A 22,673-nucleotide genomic window follows, 5' to 3' on the forward strand; every position below is an offset into this window, starting at 1 on the left:
CATACAGAAGAAAAGCCAGGAGTCCGTCCCTGCTTCCTCCCAATCAGGGCTGTGTCTCCACAGGGATAGCGCCGGTTGGATAGACGTTTCTTCAGGAGAGACCTGGAGAGGGTTTTGCTGAGGCAGTGGAATCTCAGAATCATAAATCAACCGAGTGAGGCACAGGCAAGTCTATGTCTCGCTTGCCACGTCTTTCATAAAACTAAGCAGAACTTGGAGGTTCAGCAGAACATGTTGCTGGGGACTCTGTAAGCACCCGCTGGACTCTGTAAACGGTACCCCAGCTTTAATGATCCGCCATCGACACTGAGCCCTGTGATAGCTACCCTGGCCCACTGCTTACCAAGCACACAGCAGAAGTCATCTGAGGATTGACTTGGCATCTGTGTTAGCAAAATAGCTTTGAGACCTCCAGGGTTTAGCACCCTCCCCACCCACCCTCACCCTCACCCTTGCCCACCAGCAGGAACTCATTTAGATGCATATTCCAAGGTTTATGATCAGGAAGCGACTGGAGGGAGGAGCTTTCTTCTTGTTGGCTTCAAAGAAGGATTTGTCTGTGTGGCAAAGTGAAAACCATACAGTATCAAGGATGTTTGCATGACCATAAAAACAACAACAGCATCAAAACCAGGAGTGTCTGTCAGTTCAAGCCAGGAAGGTCCCAACCGGAAAGAGGAGCATTAGACAAGCATTTGTGTTGTCACGTCAGGACCATGCTTGTCACAGGTGCTTGAAAAAAACGGGCATCCAGTTTCTTGACTCCCACTTTGGCTAAAGTTGCAAGTCTTTCATGCCTCTCTGAATAATTCGGGTATTTGTTTTCTCTCATGGTACCTAAGTCTGGGAACTTAGGTTCCCAGAGAGCCCAGGAACAGAATGGCATCAACAACTCGGGGTCCTGGAGTTGCTTCCTTGGTCCCACCCATTTCCCTGTCTTTGTTCTCACACTTCCAACATGACTGCCGGCGAGCACTCCAGCCAACAGGACAGGCAGATCCCAGACCTATCCGCCTGCTGAGATGGTCTCTTCTAAAGACTTTTCCTGGGAGTCTTATGGAGAGCCTTATGCTCAGAGACTCTGGAACCGGTTTTGAAGCTGTGGTAACAACCACTTGGCAAGTTACAGCAGAGTTCAGTTAGCCCTGAAGGGTTGACAGGCAGGTGTCTCTGACACACCAGCAGCGTTTCCTTACAGAGAGTTTTCTCACAAGAACCAGCAGCCCTTTCTTCTGTCGGCACCCCCCCCATTCTAAATAAAAATTTCTTGGGCTGGGGGATATGCCTTAGTTGTTAGAATGCTCACCTTGTAAGCTGGAGGTCTCAGCTAAAAACTGGGTGTGATAGCCCATGACTGCAAGCCCCACGCTGGGGAGAGAAAGACGGGAGGACCCTGTCTCAAGAATTAAGTTGAAGAGTGACAGAGGAAGACACCTGGTATCGACCTGGTCTCTGCGTGTGCGTGCACACACAGAGAAACACTTCATGTGTACATATACACACCCCCTGTGTGTATTTCCATCAAAGAATGAACAAGATGACCCTCCCCCAAAGACACAAAGAGCGTGACCCAGCAGTAGAGTCCACCTCTGTCTGACTCTCTTCTCCGTCCTTTGAATATTAATGAGAATTAATTATGGTCTGAGCTGCTGTGACCCCACCCTCTCTTCTCTGAGAGCCAAGAGCCATTGTCAACGCTATAGGGGACCTGAACCTCGGAGCTCCGGAGGCGTGACAACTCCTTCTGCTTTCAAAATTTTCATTTCCATATTTTCTGAACAGTGAGTCCTTCATGTATGCGGTTAATTGCATAAATAAACATTTCCTTCCTCACCTGAATTGAGCGAAACACTCCAGCGAGCTACGCTCACTCACTGCAACGCCAACAGAGTCAACACTTCAGGTGAAATTTTACTTTAAAAAACAATAATTACAAAGCCTCAGGGAATCAGCTCAGTCAAGTACTGATCAGACATATTTTCTCCAAAGATTCCTTTGAATAAAAAGGAATATCTAATTCTTTCCCGAAGACTTTCTAATTGAAAATGATCGTTAGAGTCCAAAAGTCAAACTTAAATCGAGTGAGTTTTCGTTCGTGTGAGTATAAATGTGTGTGTGTGTGTGTGTGTGTGTGTGTAGGCTGGACATCAGTCCTGAGCACTGTCTCAGTCACTCTCTGAGGTCTTTTTAAGTTTTATATAATGCAGTTTTAAGTATACAGGTGAACACCTCCAGGTATGTTATATGCTTGGGGCCCTTGTACCCAGAAGAGGGTTGGATCCACTGTTTCTGGAATTACACATAGCTGTGAACCACCATGTGGGTGCTGGGAATTGAACTCAGTACTTCTGGAAGAGGAGCCGGTGCTCTTGACCAGTGAGGTGCTGAGCCATCTCTCCAGCTCCTACCTTGTTTGCGGAGCCTAGAGCTTACTGCTTTGGCTAGACTGGCGGGCCAGTGAGCCCCAGGGTTGTGCCTCTTTCCACCTCCCCAGACCTAGGAGTAAGGTGTTGCTTCCTGCCCAGCTTCTTATGTGGGTATCAGGGATTCCAGCTCAGTTCCTTACCCCCGTATGACACTTTACCCATTGCACCATCTTCCTGGCTCCAGAACCAGACACATTTTAGAAATATGTTATTTTAAAAAATGATCATATAGCCAAATCAGCTTTCTGTGGGGCCCAAGTCTGCAATGGTAAACACACATCTTAGTTACCTTTCTACTGCTGCGATAAAAACAGCATGACCAATGCAACTAAAAGAAAGAGTCCACCTTACAGTTTCAGAGCGGTAGAGTCCATGATGGCAGAGGGAAGAATCGGTTGAGAACTCATATCATGTATTTACAACTTTGAGGCAGAGAGAGAGAGAGAGAGAGAGAGAGAGAGAATAGCATGGTTATTTTGAACCCCCAAAGTCTGACCCAGTGACACACCTCCTCCCACTAGGCCATGCCTCCTCATCTTTCCTAAACAGTTCCACCAACTGGGGACCAGTACTCAAACATACGAGCTGTATTCTACGTTCTATATTCTATATTCTGTATTCTATATTTTCTTTCAAACCACCATACCATATGTAGAGACTGAAGTGCCAACATGGGTATAAACTGTACCTCATCACAATCGGGGCACTTGGCAGATGAACTATCCTAAAATTGCAGTGACCTTTTTCCTGCTATGATTTGTTTGTTTATTTGTTTTGAGACATGGTTTCTCTTCTTCCATCTTCTAAATTCCAGGGATTAAACTAAGGTGCCCAGGTTTGCTCTGTGTCTTTACCCACTGGGCCATCTCAATGGCTTGTGTTTTTAGCTTACCCTTAGGGCACAGGGGTCTGGGTTATCTCCATGGTGTGGTGAGTCTGCCTGACAGTACTGTGTGCACGTACACGCAGAGCCGTGTGGACGCGTGCTTTCATTTCTCTTGGCTTGCAGCTGCAGGGCTGGGGTGGTCTCCTGGAGGATATATGGGGAGTACTTTGTCACTGCACGTAGTGAGCCTTGGAGAAGAATAGTTACTGCGGGTCTGCATGCTGAGCCCAGACTCCTTTAAAAACCATAATAAAATGAGATTAGTTCTGTCACTTCACATCTGTAGGCTTCCTACTGTCTCACATCTCCCCACAGCATCCTCTTTATGGAACAAAAGCCACCAGGACTCATTTGATCTCTGAGCTGTGGTTAAGGCATCGCTGTCCAGGGCACAGTCTCCCACGTGTCTTTTCCTTAAGAGACTTGAGATGCTCTCAATGTGGCTGAGGTCTGCAGCTCAAACAATTGCAAATGCCAACAAATGCCTGAATCCTGTGGGTGCACATCCCTGCTGTCACCCCATATTTCTGCTTTCAACCCCCTTTGACCTTCTGTGATGGTCCATCTCCAATGACAACATCTGGATAGGGTCTCTTCATCAGACCAGGTGTCAGGGTGCAGCTCCCGGTGGCCAAAGTCAGCCTCTGTCTCCTCGGACAGTACCAAAGTGTTGGTCTGATGGAGCTCGACATTCAGCACCCTGAAGTATGAGTTTAGAGCAGTGATTCTCAATCTGTGGGTCGCGACCCCCATATGGTGTCGAACGTGTAGTTTCACATGGGTCACATGTCAGATAGCCTGCATTTCCTTACCATTCATAACAGCGGCAAAATTACAGTTATGAAGTAGCAACAAAATAAGGTTGCGGTTGGGAGTCATCACAACGTGCATTAAAGAGTCACAGTATTAGGAAGGTTGAGAACCACGGCTCTAGCGAGGGATAAGATTGTATTAGCTACTCTCTTTACTGCTGGTGCAAAGGGCAAAGGGCAAGTTTGAGAAAGAAGGGGGGTCTTGAGTCTATAAGCTGAGGGGACAGTCCACCACAGTGGGGAAGGCATGGAGGCAGGCGCCTGGGGAGGCATACACAGTCGGGAAGCAGAAGGACTAAGTACCCACGCTCAGCTTTCTTCCCTCGGTTCAGTCAAGGACCCCAGCCCAAGGGTTGGTGCTGCTCACATCCAGGGTGGGCTTTCCCCCTGCAATTGGCTCAGTTTAGAATCCCACTTAGAGATACACTCAAAGGCTGGTCTCTGGGTGATTTCAGAGCCCTCCAAGTTGACAGTTGATGTTAACCACCACACAGGCCTTCACTGTGTGTATCTGTTGGATTCTGAGGAGGAGAATGTTGGTGTGATGGTAAGGGTTAGCAAGACTGTGCCAAGGTAAAAAACAGGACTCAACTCTTCATAGTTTAATAAAGTCAAGAGAAAAGCAAAAACTATAAAAAGAAAAACACACCCTTTAGTGGTGTGTGTGTGTGTGTGTGTGTGTGTGTGTGTGGTGTTTTGAGACCAATGGTCTGTGCTGGGTATTGCAGAATATTTGATCACACTATGTTATTTACTCAGATTGTATTATTTACTGGAAAAAAAAACTAGTATCTAGTTGTGGTATGGCTCAGTCCAACACACACCTTTAATCCATTCCTCTGGCTGAAATTCAGACATGCCCTTATTACACGCTTTTAATCCCAAACAGTGAAGTAAAGTTAGTTTGTAGAAGGAGGCACCCATGTTTGAAAGTGATGGAAAATTGAGTGGCAGACAAAATGATGAATCAGAAACATATTTGATAGAACAGGATATGCCCAGCTCTCATGAGAAGAGAGAGGAAGGGAAGCTACTTGAGGGGCCGTGTGGAGAGAGAAGAGGAGGCAGTTTTACCAGGAGAGTTTTACAGAAACAGGTTGAAGAGAGAACAAACTAGGCGAAGACAAAGACAGAACAAACCAGGAAAGAGGAGCCTGAAGATTAGAACAAATTGTCAAAACTGGTATGAGGTCAAGCAGAGCAATTCAGTCAGAGACCAAGAGAGAAGCCAGATGGAATCAGTCAGCTTGGAGGGGAGTCTGACCCGGAACAGCTCACTTGAGCCAGCCAGAGCTCAGAAAGAGCTAAAGGGTGAGCTTATTCCGCAGCAAGTCTGGAGGCTGAGAACATTCCAGGCAGGCCTAGACTGGACTGTATAGAATCTAGAAGCTTCTAGGCCTAGGCTTAGGTCAGCAGACAGAGTCAGTAAGCCACTAAGATGCAAATCACGTTATGCAAATAAAAATCACTTTAACAGCCAGGTGCCCTTTTTCATTCTCCACTTTATTTTTGAGACAGGTTCTCTCACCAGACCTGGAGCTCATCTAATTTTCTGAGACTATCTGACCATAGAACTCCAGGAATCCTCCTGCCTCTGTCTCACCAGCATGAGGATTATAGGCAGGAGTCCCCATAGCCTGATGTTACATGCTATGGAGGATCTAAGCTCAGGTCCTCATGTTTTTGCTGACTGAGTGCGATTCCCCACCCCTACTCCTTAAATTCTATATATTCAATGTGGGTTTGTGGGAGGCTCTTGTTCACCAGTGGATCAATGATCTAGTCTAATGGAGGTAGCACGGAGGATCAATGTTCTAGTCTGATGGAGGTGGCACAGTCTTGCCACATGTTCCAAAGACTAGCACGACAGAGTAGAAAGAATCCCACTGTGTCGTCTTGGAACTAATACCTGCTACTTTCTTTTGATTTATTTCTGAGAGTGGTCATCTGTCTGCAGGACTCTAAGGTCAGGGACATCCGTGAACGGAGCACAGGGTGGAGCACATGAATGGAGCAGACAGTGGCAAGTGCTCCTCAGTAGGGGAATGATGTGGCTAGGGATAAATAGACTTAATAAGCAATTTGACTCCAATGGTCGTTCCTTCTTGGACTATTTGGATTTTAACAAATTATCATCCCTCTGTGTTGACGAGTTGGAGAACATTAGGCTGGGGACTTTCTGCTCTGTCTCTCAATAATTTTATTTTGTCTTCTGGAAGGCACGGCATGCATCCTCTGGGCTTACAGCCAGCTGAGTCATCTCGCCCGTTTCTCTGTCTCTGCGGCACGAGGTCTGTGACACAGAGGTCTATGTCAGGACCCAACAGCCATCTCAGCCAGAAACTGGGCCAAGGATTCAGACGCCACCAAGCGCTTGATGGGACTGCCCTCGGGCATCCACCAGGGAGACCAGAACAAGGAACTGTGTCCCTGGAGCCTTGTGAGTCACACTTGGTCCTGACCCCAGATCAATTTGTCATCACTCTGGAAAAGGGGTGGGGTTAGCACACATCTCTCCAGAGTGCCCTTAGGGGCCCTTTGTTATGGCAGTGGGATTAGAACCCTTGGTTGAAGGTTCTCACTGCCTCAGGCTATTTGGAGATCCAAGAGGGTGAAAGGGGAGAGAAAGAGAGAGAGAGAGAGAGAGAGAGAGAGAGAGAGAGAGAGAGAGAGAGATCCTGAGGGAAGGGAACAGCAAGCATCCCAGGCCAAGTTTAATTATCCCATCATAAAAGAAGAAATAAAAATTGTAACCAAAACTCTCCCTCTGTCTCCAACATAACATCAAAGTGGGAATTTGTCAGGAGTGAGGAAAAATGTCAAGGAAAAAGAGTGGGAGGAAGGAGGGAAGGAATAGAGGAAGGAAGGAAGGAAAGAAGGAAGGAAGGGAGGGAGGGAGGGAGGGAGGGAGGGAGGGAGGGAGAGAGGGAGGGAAGAAGGAAGGAAGGGAAGGAAAGAGGGAAGGAGGAAAGGAGGGAGGGGGAGGGAGGGAGGGAGGGAGGGAAGGAAGGAGGGAGAGACGGAGGGAGGTCAGCCACTAGCTAGGATGGTTTTGTCTGAACTTCTTTGCTTCTCCCTGACTGAGGGCAGTGTCAGGGAGAAGCCTGAACGCCATCTCTGGTATGCATGGGGCTGAACTCCAGGAACCATGTAAGAGAAGATGGTGGTCTGTCCACCGGCGGCAGCGATTTTCTCAGTGTTCAGAAACACCAGTCCTGGGCTGGAGAGGGCTCAGCAGTTATGAATGAGACCATGCTGCTTTTAGAGAAGAGCCAGGTTCAGTTCCCAGCCCCCCACCAGATGGCTTACAACCTGGAACTCCAATTGCAAGGGGTCTGATGCCCTCTTCTGGCTTCTGTGTGGTACCTGCATGCACAGGGTACATATAAACTCATGCAAATGCGCACGTGTGCACACACACACACACACACACACACACACACACACACACACACTCACACAGAGAGAGAGAGAGAGGAAACCTGCCATACAAACTCCATTTATGAGACAGACTGGCAACATAGCTTCTTTGGCTGGCTCACTCTGTACCCTGCCCCCACCCTCCTTACCCAGGAGCCATGTTGACAAGTTCATACATTTGTAAACCTTGTCCAAGGTCAGTTCAGATCCCTTGAAGACATCTCAGAGGGAACTGTCACAGTAACTGACTCTAATTTCTAGAATTTTCATGTGAGGAACCAAGGATGGTACTATGTGCCTTGGCGCAATGAGACAGTTATCAGGGGCAGGAGATTCAGGTCACCCCACCCAGTGGTCAGCACCAGTGTGGTCTTCCTGTCTTACATGGGATGCCTTCCACTATTGAGCCTCGGTATGACCCCAGTGTCTTAGCAAGCCTCTTTTTCAGCTCTGAGTAGCTACAAGGCACAGCAGGTTAACATTCTGGTGTGGGGATGTTGTCTAGGGAAGATCGTTCAGATACTGGGTCCAGGAGAAGAAATTCTTCCTGGCTCTGAGGTTGAGGATAGAAACCAGCCGCACAAACTCCACCTGAGCAACCATTATGTTAGCGTGAATAGACACGCTTGGAAACCAAGCCAAGAAACTGAGGATGGCAGAGCGGAGGGAGGCTGAGGCAGCGGTTAAGTTGGGTTATTTACCCCTCCATTACTGGGGATAATAGGTGTGACCTTCAAGTCCGTGAGTCGGGTGTGTTGGTTTCTGGCACGAACAACGCTTTCACATAAGCTCTGCCCACGACAGATTCACTTAGAAGCTCAGAGCAGAGCTTCGGGGAGTGAGGATCACATATGCGTGCCGAGCCTTCCATTTCATGGAGGCTTTTCTGTTGGTTTGGGTGGTGTGACCCTTTCCATCCCTCCTCACGATAGATTGGCTGCTTCGGCCTAAGGCTCCTTACCTGGGATAAGGATTGCAGGCACCCCTGTTGCTAAGGACAGTCGGTGTTTGGTCCTTCAGTTCTTCATTTGTCTGACTGATCCAATCCAACCTAACCTACCATCTACTTCTATGGGAGTGACATTTCTGTCTACCGTATGACACTCTTCCCTGAGACCCAGGCAAAGCAGAGAGGGTCAGCCCTGGCCTCAGGCCTCAACTCTCCTGATTTCTCCCTGCTCTGAGCTCCGTTCTGTCCTTCCCCAAGGACAGACTTCACTATCCAGACTGTCCAAGCCAAGTGTAGATGCCTGAATTCAAGAGGAACATGGCAGTTATAAAAGGAAGATCTGACTAACACAGGGCCTAGGCCATCCTGAGGCGGCTGGTGAGGCCCTAAGTCTTGTCAGGGAGGATGGAAGTTCTGTGGGGGATAGAGACATGGGCCCTGAGTCTCTCTGTCTGTCTCTCTCTCTCTCTGCCTCTCTCTATCTCTCTGTTTCTGTGTCTCTCTCTCTTTTTCTCTCTCCCTCAAAATGCCCCATGTCTTTCCTTTCATCCATCCCAGGCTGTGCTTGTGCCTGGATCCCAGCTCTGACTTGTACCTGACAGTTACTGCCCTGGCTTAGGACAGCTGGAGGAAGTCCAGGTCCCTGCAGGCAGACAGCTGTCCTGGCAATCAATAGACAAAGCTCAGTGGGTGTGTGTTGCAGAGAGGAGAGCACATGGCCCAAACAAACCAGAAAAGAATAATAATTCTTTTTTTAAAGGCAAAGAGTAGAAAAGACGGTGCAATGCTGCTAATTTGAAGAGTTAAAAAAGTACATGAGCCATTCATACAAGCAAATCCGGGGAAAATTACCATGCAAATGAGTGTGGACAAGAAAGCAAGTTCCAGAATCTTCCTGGGGAGATTTCACAGGTAAAGGAAGCAGAGAGAGCTTCCAAGACTTCTTCCTTTTGAAGGCTGACTTCTTTTTGTTTTTCTTGTTGAGACAGAGTCTAATGTAGCTCAGGCTGACCTCAGACTCCCCATTTCCATCTTATTCACTGAGGCAGGATTCAATCAAACCAAGGGCTCGCTAATGCTTCTGATCTTGCTAGACAGCTTGCTGTGGGCACCCGCTGGTTGTCTCTGGTTTGGTTTGTTTGGTTTGGTTTGTGTGTGTGTGTGTGTGTGTGTGTGTGTGTGTTTGTGTGTATGTGGCTCGAGTTGCAGGCAGGTAACCACACCCTCCTGGCCTTTGTGTTCCTTTGAAGGGATCTGAACTCAGTTCTTAAACGTGGAACACAAGCCCTTTATCCCCTGAGCCATCGCCCCAGTCCCTGAACCTTTGCTCTACAGGCTCAGCCTAGCAGTTGAGTCATGCATTGAAGCAAGACCCTGTTACCTCACACCAGTGCGTGACATCGTCCAAGATGGCTGACTCCTAAGCTAGACGTCACCATGTTCTCATGCTTTTGTCTTTATATTTTTTCTTATTTTCCTCACTAACTGAAGCCACTCAAAATGTGCACACCTGCATATACACTACACTACACTACACTACACACACACACACACACACACACACACACACACACATACTTGTTAAGCCTCAGAACTAAGTTTTGTTGCAATACGGCACAATGCTGACATCTTCCTTAAGGAGTCTGCTGTGCTAAGCGCTTCCCTGTCTGAATATGAGAAGTTCTCATATTCAGAAGCAACGCTTCATGGGAGGGCTCCTCACAGGGAAAAGTGCCCTTTTATTGTTCGAAAACGGACACCGAGTGTTTGAGAAAGGAGAACCAGAAAGCGCTTGCTTGGCAGACAGAACACACCGTGCTTACGTGTCCTTACGCATGTGCACAGGACGCGTGTCCATGTCCCCAGGAGAGAGGCAGCTTCAGTTTGAGAACCCTTCTTCTTTTGCTTTCTAACCTCCAGGCCTGGTACCCTAGGCCCAGGGAAGCCTGAATAACCAACCCCGGCCCCTCTTAGTGCCCCTTGGACAGCACAGTGCAGCCAGCTGTTGTCCGTCTGGACTCTGTTCATCTTTGAAGGGGAGCGACAGTTCTGTGAGTGTGAGGTCTTCTTGTCTGAACACCCCACTTCTTGGACACCCTCTTCTAGTCTCTCCTTCCTTCCTTCCCCCTCTTTTCTTCCTCTGCCTTGCTGTCTTTTCTCTCCTTGGAACGATCATCACAGACCTAAGCCGTGCATGATACTTGCAAAAACACATCACCAAGTGGCTGAGAGTGACATTTCTCTATGGGCCCGCATCCAAGCCTCTGACAAATGCAGCTGCTATCAGGGAAACGAATTGTTAATATTACATCGCAGCTCCATGACAGGGGCATGGAGCACCTCCATATTTGTGTCGAGCAACCAAATATAGCAGGGTCGAAGCAGACGGATTCCTTTCTAAAACCACTAACGTGAGCAAGTAGCTGCAAATTAGGTTTGAAATGGACAGCCCTGTCCTCGGAGATTTTGCAGTGACTAATGGATTAGTCCCCGAGTGGAGCGCAAGCCTACTTTGCTTTCATGGAAGTGAGCGGGACTAATGAAGGCTGCGGCGCTCTGCAGCCCTGAATCACGGACTTGACACCCTCTGTTTGATTGCCCCGTGCTTCTCCATGAGTTTCTTAATTAAGTTGCAATGAGAGTTGGCCCTCAAGAATCTCTTAAACACCTGAGTCCTTGAGTTTATTTATTAATTAATATTTGATTTTCTGTAAAGCAAAGTGCCTTTACTTCTTATATTAGTTATTGTCTTCTAATTAATAGAGACAGGGCTCAGAAGGGAAGTCATAGCCCTCCACAACCTCCATCTTGTTCCCCTGAGGACGTCATGGAATGAGGAGGGCACAACTGTGATGCTTAGAGAAAGGAAAGAAACAGGAGGAGAGGGGAGGAGGGTGGAGAGGAGAGGGAGAGAGGGAGAGAGCGAGAAGGAGGAAGGCAGGGAGGAAGGGTAGGTAGAAGGAAGCTCGTCTCTGCTGGGGCTAGGCTCCCTGGGACTCCCTTGCTGCATGGAGAGCATGCATCTTTCCTGTGTACAGAGCAGACACCGACTCTGCCCAGGGAACACTGAGAAAGCTGTGCGCTCCATGGCCCTCTGCGGTGTAAGGATGGAGACCTCACACCCACAGAGCACCATCCCCAGCAGCCCCACCATGAGGGCATCCTAAGAGGAGAATCCCGTTTCTGCGGTAGGCAGGGCCCTGGGACAGGCTGCTCAAGACCTTCCCTAGGCCTTAGTGTGTGTGAGTCAAAGAGCTGAAGACAATCCTAGAACATGAAAGGCCATCGCCTTGAACAAAGGAGGTAGAACCCTATCCTTTGCAGGGCACGGGGCAGCCTTTTTCTTCGTTTTCACTCTAGGGGTGAAATGCCAGGGCCTTCTCATCCTTTCTGAACTGCAGATTGATGACAGTTTATACACCAAAGACATCGATTCTCATGAACTGCCTGGCCAGTCCTGGCGCTGGTACGCATGCTCATAAACCCTAGCCCAAAGGTGGGTGTCTGGTTTAAGTGGCCATGTCTGTGAGGTGCTAAGAACACTGTGCAGCCTGCAGTGAGTGCTCGAGGAAGCCCCCAGGAGCACTAGCTAAACACACACAGGCCAAGTACATTAATCACCCCACCTACGGGAGCATGCTCGTATACCCAACCTTAAGGAGACCATAAATGCTAGCATAGCAGAAAAACAGACACTGATATAATCCTTTTAAAAAGTTTTAGCCAAAGCCAGGTATGGTGATATATACCCACAATCCCAAAACTTGGGAGGCAGAGGCAGGAGGATTGCCATAAGTTTGAGGAGGCCAAGTCTAGGCCACAAAGTGAGACCTGTCTCAAGATAAATAATTTTTAAGATTCTCTTTAAATATTTTTTACTTACTTTTGTGTAGTTTTACGTGTATGTGTGAGTACCTGCGTGTGTGTGTGTGTGTGTGTGTGTGTGTGTGTGTGTGTGCCTTCTCATGCCTGCAGGGGGGAGAACACTATGGTAAGGAATGTATCAACCCCAAAGGGGCACCCCTCAGGTCCCACATGGTGCTAGCCAGAGGGAGTCAAGCCTACACCCACCTTCTCTGGAGAAGGTTCAGTGCTGGGCTTGTGACTTCGTGGGTAAGTCACCTGCCTCAGTTTCCTTGTTTGCTGCAGGAAAATCAAACCAGGGCTTTGCTCAGAACACTAAGACTGCATCGGAATCCATACCACGTTAAGCATTTATGACATCTGCCACACCGAAAAGCATAAGAGATTAGTTCCGCACGTGTATTTAACACAAGCAGTCAGATGCTGTCATCCCAGTGCTAGTCAGGCTCTTGTGTTTCTGTACCTTGGTCACACACGTACGCACACACGCTTCGCCCGCACACAGCTCATCAATGCAGGCAAGCCACCGTGAAAAGTTTGTCACATTGTTTTTGCTTTTTTTTTTTTTTTTTGCCTTTGGCTCAAGGCCATTTTGTGATTAAATGAAAGGGGGAGGGGGTTGGGAGCTTCCCACAGCGGAGTGAGGACGGACAGGAGAGGAGAGACACACTCTGGGGAGCTCTCATCCTTAGCAAAAGAGGTTAGCTCTAGCCCCAGCCCTCTGCGTCTCATATGATGTCATGAGAGACACACAAGCAGGGGCAGAGGGCTCAGAGGTTTGAACAGTAACGTCACTGAAACCCAGAGTCTGCATATTGAAGGGGAGGTGGAGTGAAATGGGCCAGGAGAGCACTGGGGAGTCTGGGGTGGGGGTGCTGAAGGGCAGAGGGACATAGCAGAATATTCTCGAAGCACAGGCTGGGGAGGGCTTTGGTCATGAGGGGGAGCAAGGCCTTTTCAGCATCCGATAACCTTGGGCAGTTGGACTCTAGTTCCTTAATGTCACCTACCACATACTGCTTGGGCAGCGTACACTGTAGTCCCTTGGGCCAATGGTCCCCAGGCAGATGTGATGACCGAAATAACTAATCGTAACACTTAAATTTGTTTGCTACCAGCTGGAGCTCCATTGCTTCTTAAATTACCCTGGAAACAAAATCAATAGTTTATTTACTACAGTTGAGAAGGGGAAAGAAAGTGCCCTGTGGAATGTTAGCAGTTGCCCTTGGAAAACTGGGAGTGGCGCAGCGGGGTGCAAGCCTGAGACCCCAGCACTTGCTGGACGTTGGAGGGCCAGGGCCAGCCTCAGCTACATAGCATGTTCCAGGCCAGCCTGGGCTAGGTGACACTGTGGCAAAAAAACAAAAAAAAACAAAAAAACAAAAAAACAACTTTTCTCTTAGGAAGCTACAATGGTGACAAACTGAGGGGAGCCACATAGCCAGTGAGACCCAGAGGCAAGTACGCCCAGTTTTGCTTGCTCATCTCTTAGCCCCTTCTTGTGAATAACTGGCTCAACATCTGCATAAAGTAGATGCAACATTGGGACACAACATGGGTGTTCTCCCCTGATCCCCCCAAAGTGTCCTGTAGCCCAACCCTCTCCCCCAGTGTCATATAGTCCAACCTCCCTGTACTGGCTAGTTTTGTGTGTCAACTTAACCCAAGCTGGAGTTATTACAGAGAAAGGAGCCTCCCTTGAGGAAATGCCTCCATGAGATCCAGCTGTAAAGCATTTTCTCAATTAGTAATCAATGTGTGTGTGTGTGTGTTGGGGGGGACAGGGGGGCTTGTGGGTGGTGCCATCCTGGGCTGATGATCCTGGGTTCTGTAAGAAAGCAAGCTGAGCAAGCCAGGGGAGGCAAGCCAGTAAGGAACATCCCTCCATGGCCTCTGCATCAGCTCCTGCTTCCTGACCTGCTTGAGTTCAGTCCTGACTTCCTCTGGTGATGAACAGCAATGTGGAAATGTAAGCTGAATAAACCTTTTCCTCCCCAACTTGCTTCTTGGTCATGATGTTTGTGCAGGAATAGAAACCCTGACTAAGACACCACTCTGGTGTCATGTGGCCTGACCCCCATTCCACACACACAGTGTCATACCTCAAGTTGACATGACTTTGAGCTCCTTATGTTTTTGTCTCCCCTACCTCGGGGCTGAATGCTCTGCCACAGCAGGCTTCTTGTGTATTCTGCTTTGAGTGGGATGCCCGAGCTCATGAGAACATTGGATTCCCCAATTCAGGTTCTAAAAGCAAAGTTCAAAGCAATTCAAATACTTCCTTCCAATGCTTACTCATTTTTAGAGATTTTCTTACAATAAAAAAAAAAAAAAGGTCTGGCTTATGTGCATGTGTGTGCATGTGTGTGTACATGTGTGCATGTGTGTGCACGTGTGTGTTTGTGCCATTGCTCTTGGATGTCATTCCAGAGCTGGAGTTACGAATGGTTGTGAGCTGTTTGACTTGAGTGCTAGAGAACTGAACCTGCGTCCCCTGCAAAACCAGAAAATGATCTTAAATGCTGAGCCCTTTCTCCAGCTCGTGTGTGTGTGTGTGTGTGTGTGTGTGTGTGTGTGTGTGTGTGGGCGCGCGTGATTTTTTTTTTTAAAGTAAAGTTCCTTGTGTTTTCTGGCTCTATGCATACCACATTTTTCTGGGCTGCATAGAGTCTGACCACTCAGTCAGTGTTGCTGTTCCCGCTAGTGAATTTCTAATACTATTTGCTGGGGGCCCTCCCTGCAGGCACCCAGCAGATGTGGGATCAACCCTTACATGTGTGGGCACTCCTGGCCAGGCCTGAACAGCTGGTAGGTGCTTCACAACCAACACCCTAGTGTGTGGCAGGCATGGTCCCTCCTGTTCATCTCCTGGTGACAGCTGACAGACCAACTGGATGGAAATATATTTTTATTTTATTATTATTTTTGCCTCAGAAGAAGAGCACGGAGTTGTAAATCAATGAAAGGGCTCATCTGGGACATGTTCCCTGTAAATGTAAAACACAGCATGCCAGAGATGCTCAAGTCCCCGGAGCTGTTCAGTGCTGGATCTAGTAGCCATGGAGATGAACACTTTTTGGTAATAGAAAGGGCTCATCATAGATAAGGAGAGCGAGCCTTAAGTGTCAAGTCCCTTGAGAAATGGGATCCGAGGGTGGGAAATTGAACCCGAGTCCTCTGCAAGAGCAGTTGGGTGCTCTTCACCAACTGAGCCGTCTCTCCAGCCTCTAAGTACATTTACAAACCTATGATATAGTCATTTGTCACCCTCAGCAAGATTGTGCAGTTTGTAATCCACGCACCCTTTTTGTGAGCAGCTGGTGGAATGACAGGGCTGTTCACACCCTCATCATTCAAATATGTGAGCAACATGCTGCACAGTGACATCATGACAGCCGCAGTGTCACTGGGTGGGTAACTGGGACCTTCCAGCTCCATGGTAGTCCTATAGGATACCACCACATTGGATCCATCATTAGCCAAGCTGTCATTATGTGTCACCCGACATGACAATGCACAACAGTCTTTTGCAGAATGAAAGAAGGAAGAAATGACTGCATGGATGTCACCCATAGACAGGGGAGGAGTAAGGGACAGTGGCTCAGAATGAGTGCAGGGTGCTAGATGCTGTGATAGTTGACCTTGATGGTCAACTTGTCTGCCTTTAGAATCACCTAGGAGACATGGCTCAGGGTGTGTGTCTGTGGTGGCTTTCCCAACTAGGTTCAACCAAGGAAGGAGAGGGCCGACCTTGAATGCAGGTGACACCATCCCGTGAGCTGAGATCTGGATACAGAGAAGAAAGCCAGCTGAGCACAGGGGACACAATGTGAACAGCCACCTCACAGTTCTGCCACCATATTGTTACCTTCATGATGGGCCATGACCCATGACAAGATAAACTCTCCCTCCTTCAAGTCGCCTTTGTGGCACTTTCTCACAGTGAGATGATAATGAATACTCAGTGAATATAGGAGTCTCAGACTCAAGCCTGAAACACTGCTCAGTACATGGGGCTGGGTCTTCTACCCTCTCTGTGTGGCTATTTGTGCGGGGGGTGGGGGGGCACAGAGTGACATGTCAGCAGGCTCAGCTGACAGCAGGTGAGAGAAGCCATGTCCCAAGTTGCCTCTTTCTAAGTATTTCGGGCATCTTTTTCTCCACTCTACCAAGTTTCTTCGACTCTCCTTCAAGTCCTTGCTAATCTCATGCTGAGGTCCCAGCAGTTATCATCCCTGATGGTATGAGGTCACCCTGTCACTTGGCACATGGAGTAATGGCTCCTTAACTGACTCTGAGAACTTTGTTATTTCCTTCAGTCTTGTTAGCAGACAAGGCAAGTCTCTTGCTGATGAACTTGGCTCCTGCTGAATTCTGCCAGACACACCCTGTATTATGTCCTCCAGAATTAGATGTCATGTGACAGGTCCTCTGAATATTTATCACAAGTTTAATGCATATTTGGATGTAACTATGTTATATATATATATATATATGTATATATATATATATATGCATTTAGAATATTTATATGAAATGAATAAGTGGATATACTTGGCGTGTTATAAATATTGATATTTAAGAGACTATTTTAAAATAACTTTTCAAGCCTGAGCAGTTGGGCTCGGTACCTTGGTGGCAGGTGCTCTTAAGAGTCAGTTTATTGAAAACTCGCACGTAGGAGTCTCACTCCGTCAGGAATTTTGCATTGTTCTTTCTTCCTCGTTGAGCCTGCAGAATGTGATTTAAGTATCATTTTTCATTCTTGGAATGCCTTTGTTGATCACTCTATTATGTCACAGCAAACATATGGGCACAGACTGAAATTGAGAATTTAAAAATTTAGGGGCTGGGGAGATGGTTCGGTGGGCAGAACCCTTGCTATGCAGGCACGAGGAACAGACTCTGGATCCATGTAAACACCAGGTCGGTGTGGTGAACGCCCTGCAATCCCAGTGCTCAGAAGGTGGAGACACATCACAGGAGCAAGCTAGTTGACCTGACTTGCTGACTCAGTCAGCACATACACACATACACAGTTAAAAAATTTCAGGGTCTTCAAATTTTAAAATAACTTATTTTAATTGAAATCATTGTAAATTAGCAGAACACAGTTGGTCAGAGTGTAAATAAGACCTACCTTATGATAAAAACTAATCATAAAAGAGAAAAATCTCTTTGGGACATATTTGTCCTTCATCATGATGGAGGCTGTGTTCACAAAGACTGCCTTGAGGGATGGTCCCTGCTTGTCACTTGAAGGATACAGGCACTTTGTCAGATCTGCTCAAAGTGTCCTGGCTTCTTTGGCACCACTGCCCAGGGCCTTTCTACATAAATAGTGAAAAGGACAGGCTTATGTTGAATGTCACCAGCGAAATGTATGGACTCCTTTCAAGGTGCATAAACTGTACTGTGATCATGATGCGTTGTGTGTGTTTGTGTAGTTGAGTATATGGTATAGGCACACACGCACATGTGCAGGTCTTGAATCGAGACCAAAGGAAGACACCGGGTGTCCCTCAATATCACTCTTCATGTTATTCCCTTGAGACAAAGTCATTGACCATGAAGTGAGGCTGGCACCCTGCAAGCCTCAGAGATCCTCCGGTCTCCATCCCCACCACAGTGCCAGGGTACCGGCATGCATGTGGCTGTGCTGGGCTTTTTCTGTGGTTGCTGAAGGTTTGATCTCAGAGCCTCACGTTTGTGTAGCAACCACTCTTACCTGCTGATCTGTCTCCCGAGACCTCCACAAAAGATGTTTTATAATCTATGGGATGGCTTTTAAAGGAGGGATGTCTACAGTGTCAGCGGTCGCAGAACTGAAAACGGACTCAACAAAGAATGCGGCTATAACCAGATAATGTTCCTGGATTATCAGAGATGTTCTAGACCACAAGGCCAGTATCTCAGAATGCATCTTTCCCTGGAGAGCTTTTCCCAGGAGGAATAGCACCCTGTAAAATTCCAGATGAGTGACATCTTTTGTGGGAGCATCCTCCTCCAGTCTGGGATGCTGGCTGTGTGATCTACATCACTGGGCTTTCCTCCTGTGTAGTTTCCAGTTAGGGGACAGAGAGTTCCTATACTGGGTGATTGTGTGTGTGTGTGTGTGTGTGTGTGTGTGTGTGTGTGTGTGTGTGTGTGTATAACTGGTGAGCTTGGACACCTGTTCCCAGGGCTGTTAAACCTGTTTGTAACTCACGTTCTACACAACCTCTCTGTCCCCTTATTTGAAAGACTTTGCCTGTTAGAATTGGAATATCAGAGGTCTCCATAAGGTCAGGTGTCAAGTGCTTGAACCACAGTGTGGCTGCTATCTTGGGACGTTTGGGGAAATTTGTGAGGTGAGGCTGAACTGGAGGAAGCAGGGCATGGGATGGTCCTGGTAGTATCTTACTCCTGACCCCCTCTGTTCTTCTGTTCCTGCTTCCTGTCCACCATGATGTAAAGAAAGCCCCCTACCACATGGGACCACTGCCATAATGTCCCGCCCATGACCAAGGAGCTGAGCAATCAGGATCTGGAACCTTTGAAGCCATGAGCAAAAATAAGCCCTTTCTCCTGTAAGTGGCCAGATATTTGGCCACAGGTGATAATAAAATTAGCTGCCACTGCCCCACTAGCCCCCCCAAGGGACATGCTACTTCATGCCTTTCTTTAGCCATCCATCTTTGTCCATGGTTCCTGTTACACTCTTTCTCATTACCCAGTTTGAGTGACTTTCTGTTTGATGCTATTGTCCTGGCCAGAAGTCCCGTGTTCCACAAGGTGGAAACCAGTACTTGCAGAAGATGAAGCGACACATACGATACACTTCAACTGAGGGTCTGAGATTGACTTTTGTTTTTAAATAAATCTAGAGCTGTAGGTGTCTTTGACCCTTTCACAAGTCATCACGTCTCCCCTAGGATCCCCACTGTTCCTACTTCATGTGGGCTGCTCTACGGTCTGCCTCACTGTGGGACGGTAAAGACTCCATTGGGAACCAAGGTTTTTTTTTTTTTGTTGTTGTTGTTTTAAGGTTTATTTATTATACGTAAGTACAGTGTAGCTGTCTTCAGACACCCCAGGAGAGGGCATCAGATCTCATTACGGATAGTTGTGAGCCACCTTGTGGTTGCTGGGATTTGAACTCAGGATCTTCGGAAGAGCAGTCAGTGTTCCTAACCACTGAGCCATCTCTCCAGCCCATGGGAACCAAGATTTTTAAAAAGCTGGTGGGTGCTTTTCTAATGTTGACTGTTATGGGTAAACTGGCATGCCCATCGGTTTCCAGTTGCAACCCTTTTTTCCCCGCTCTGTAGGGGACTAGATATATGCCTGACTGGTGGAAGAGAGGATGTGGCCTTCAGAGGCTTGGAGTTAGGGTTGCTCACCTGAGTCTCACACCTACCCCGGCTTCTTGATCCATCAGGTTCTCTGTGGCGCTGATTGACACATTCCAGACAGCCCATTGAGGGTTTTTTATTGCAGCGAGGGCAAATGATCTACAATAACATGTAAAAAGATAGGGTCCCCAGGCAGCGACAGCAGCTGCAGTTTGGAGTGGAAATCAGAGCTGAAACGGGCATGGCCCTACCTGCTGAGAGAGCAATGCTCTCAGCCACATCCCTGAGTTGGACAAATGCCTTCAGGTCAACCTACCAGGGGGTTTTGGTGTCAGTGAGTTTCAGAGTTCCTGAAACATAGTCATCCACGACATGTGCTTGCACCAGCGGGCACCATGGCTTGTCACTTGGAACATCAACTTCTGGCATTTGTGTCTTCAAACTAAGTCACACTGAAGCAATACGACGGGCCAAAGTTAGCCCATGGCTGCATTCAGTGGGGTGAGGGTCACTGTTTAGGGCCATGCTTTCTGTGGTGGTTGGTTCACCATCGGCTGAAACACACTTTCCCCATTTCACGGGGTGTATTAGTTACTTTCTGTTGCCGTGATAACACACTATAACTCCAAGTCACTTACGGCCAAATTTTTATTTCGGCTTATGGTTCCAGAGGGAGAGCCCATAATGGTGGTGGTGGTGGTAGCGGTGCAGGCATAGCAGCGGGGCCCTGAGCAGAAGGCATAGATCACATCTAGAATTGCAAACACAAACCTGAGAGAGCAAGCCAGACATACAAGGCCCCAAGTATAAAGCCCACCACCTCCCAGGGATGCTTTCTTCAGCAAGATCCTACTTCCTAACAGTTCCATGACCTTCCCAAGCAGCAGCAGCATCCAGGGAACAAGGGTTTGCACACATGAGACAAGCGGGGACATTTCCCATTCAAACTACCACACACGGAGATGGAGAGAAAGCATGCCTCATACAGTCTGCCTAGAGATTGCTTGACCAATGGGCATGATTGCTAGTCAGGCAGCGAGGGACATAAAATGTGCACCGAATGCCAGGCGTGGTGGCGCACGCCTTTAATCCCAGCACTCGGGAGGCAGAGGCAGGTGGATTTCTGAGTTTGAGGCCAGCCTGGTCTACAGAGTAAGTTCCAGGACAGCCAGGGCTATACAGAGAAACCCTGTCTCAAAAAAAACCAAAAAACAAAAACAAAACAAAACAAAAAAGTGCACCTATAGTTTGGCTGGCTCTGGGCCCTGGGCTTGCCCTTGGAAAGGGTATGTGTCCTGGTAGCTGCTGCAGGTACTTTCAGCAGGCCCAGGTTGAACTTGGGAGGAGTTATTCTGAACCTATCTATCGCTGCAGCTTGAAGTCCTGCTCTGATCAGCTGAGTGGGTCTGCAGAGCCCTCCTGTGTGAGCAGCACTAGGGCCGACCGTGCCGGGGAGCATTCTCAATTCCTGCCAACCAGTGTGCTGGGCTGGCCACAGCCGGCAGGTTACTACAGTTCCAGGTCAGAGGCCACATTTGCCAGTGTTTTTATTTTTATATTTTCAACGACAGGGAATGGAACCCAGGTCCTCACTCATGCTGGACATCGAGTGACAGCAGGGGCCGGAAAGTACATGAGATAACGGGAGAGGGGTCCTTGTTATAATAGGATCAGAAAAGTTCCCCCAGAGGAGGTAGAGAAGGAGGGGGAGGATGGCGCTGAACTTACAGTGCATTTAAAAGTGCATCAGGCGGCCATGTATCCAATGCCAAGATCCCGAGGCAAGACCAAGCCTGACTTGTTAAGGAAACTGCATGCTGACTTCCCAGAATCCCATGGGAGGACAAGAATCTCTTAGGTATCAAGCTGGTATTTGTGTAACCCCTCACTCCACCCTGAGGAAGCAGAGCCTTGCCATGGAAACCAGTGTTGTTGGGACAAAAAGCTAACAAGAGACACAGTCCTGTGTTCTAAGAGAAAATCTTTGGAGCTGAGAGTCGTAGCCAAAGGCAACCCAGGTGGTGGACAGAGAGACAATGGCAGGGCTTGGTCTGCTGGCTGCTCAGGGCAGGGCACCTGCTGGGGCGTCGCAGGGCAGACACAATAGTCTCTCACTGAACCTGGGGCTCCCACATTTCAGCTAAGCCGGTTGGCCAGCGAACCTCCAGCGTCTGTCTGTCTTCGCTCCCTGCCCACAGCGCTGGGGTCGCGGGCATGTGCCACCATACATGGCTTTTACACAGTGCTGGGGAGCCAAACAAGTCTTCATGCTGTGTGGCAAGCCCTTTATTCACTGAGCCCTCCTTCAAGCCCCCCTGCTGTTGTTTATGTAAACCGGGGCCTCAGACTGACAATCCTCCTGCCTCAGCTTTCTACTTGCTGGGATTTTAGGTAAATGTTGTCACTTGATTCAATATATATATACATATACATACATACATATATATGTGTGTATATGTGTATATGTATATATATATGTATATATGTATGTATATGTATGTGTGTATATATACATATACATATACATATACACATACACATACACATACACATACACATACACATACACATACACATACACATACACATACATACATATATATCCTTTGAGGAGGTGATGCCCCTGCCCACCTGCTGCAGGATGACATGGTACAGCTGGCTCTAGGTCCTCACCTATAAAGTCTCCCATGACAAGGATCTTAAAACACATCAATAAGAGAGAGCAATAGCCTGGACACATAGGAGAAAAAGACAGATCAGACCTTAATGCCTGGGCATGTGGCTGTCACACAGAGGAAAGCCACCACAGTGAGCCTGGCTCTATAGGATGGCTCCTGGCTGGGGCTCAGACATTGAGGATCCCATCAGGCAATAGCAGCTCCCAGAACCAAAGCTATTCAAACCCTGAGTGTCATTTCAGCCTTTGGTAGCAGAATCCTGACAGATGCTAAGCTGAGGGGGGTGTCCTATGACTAGTCCCCA

The sequence above is a fragment of the Mus musculus genome, chromosome 2 (genome assembly GCF_000001635.26).
Source record: "Mus musculus strain C57BL/6J chromosome 2, GRCm38.p6 C57BL/6J".
In the NCBI taxonomy this organism is placed as follows: domain Eukaryota; kingdom Metazoa; phylum Chordata; class Mammalia; order Rodentia; family Muridae; genus Mus; species Mus musculus.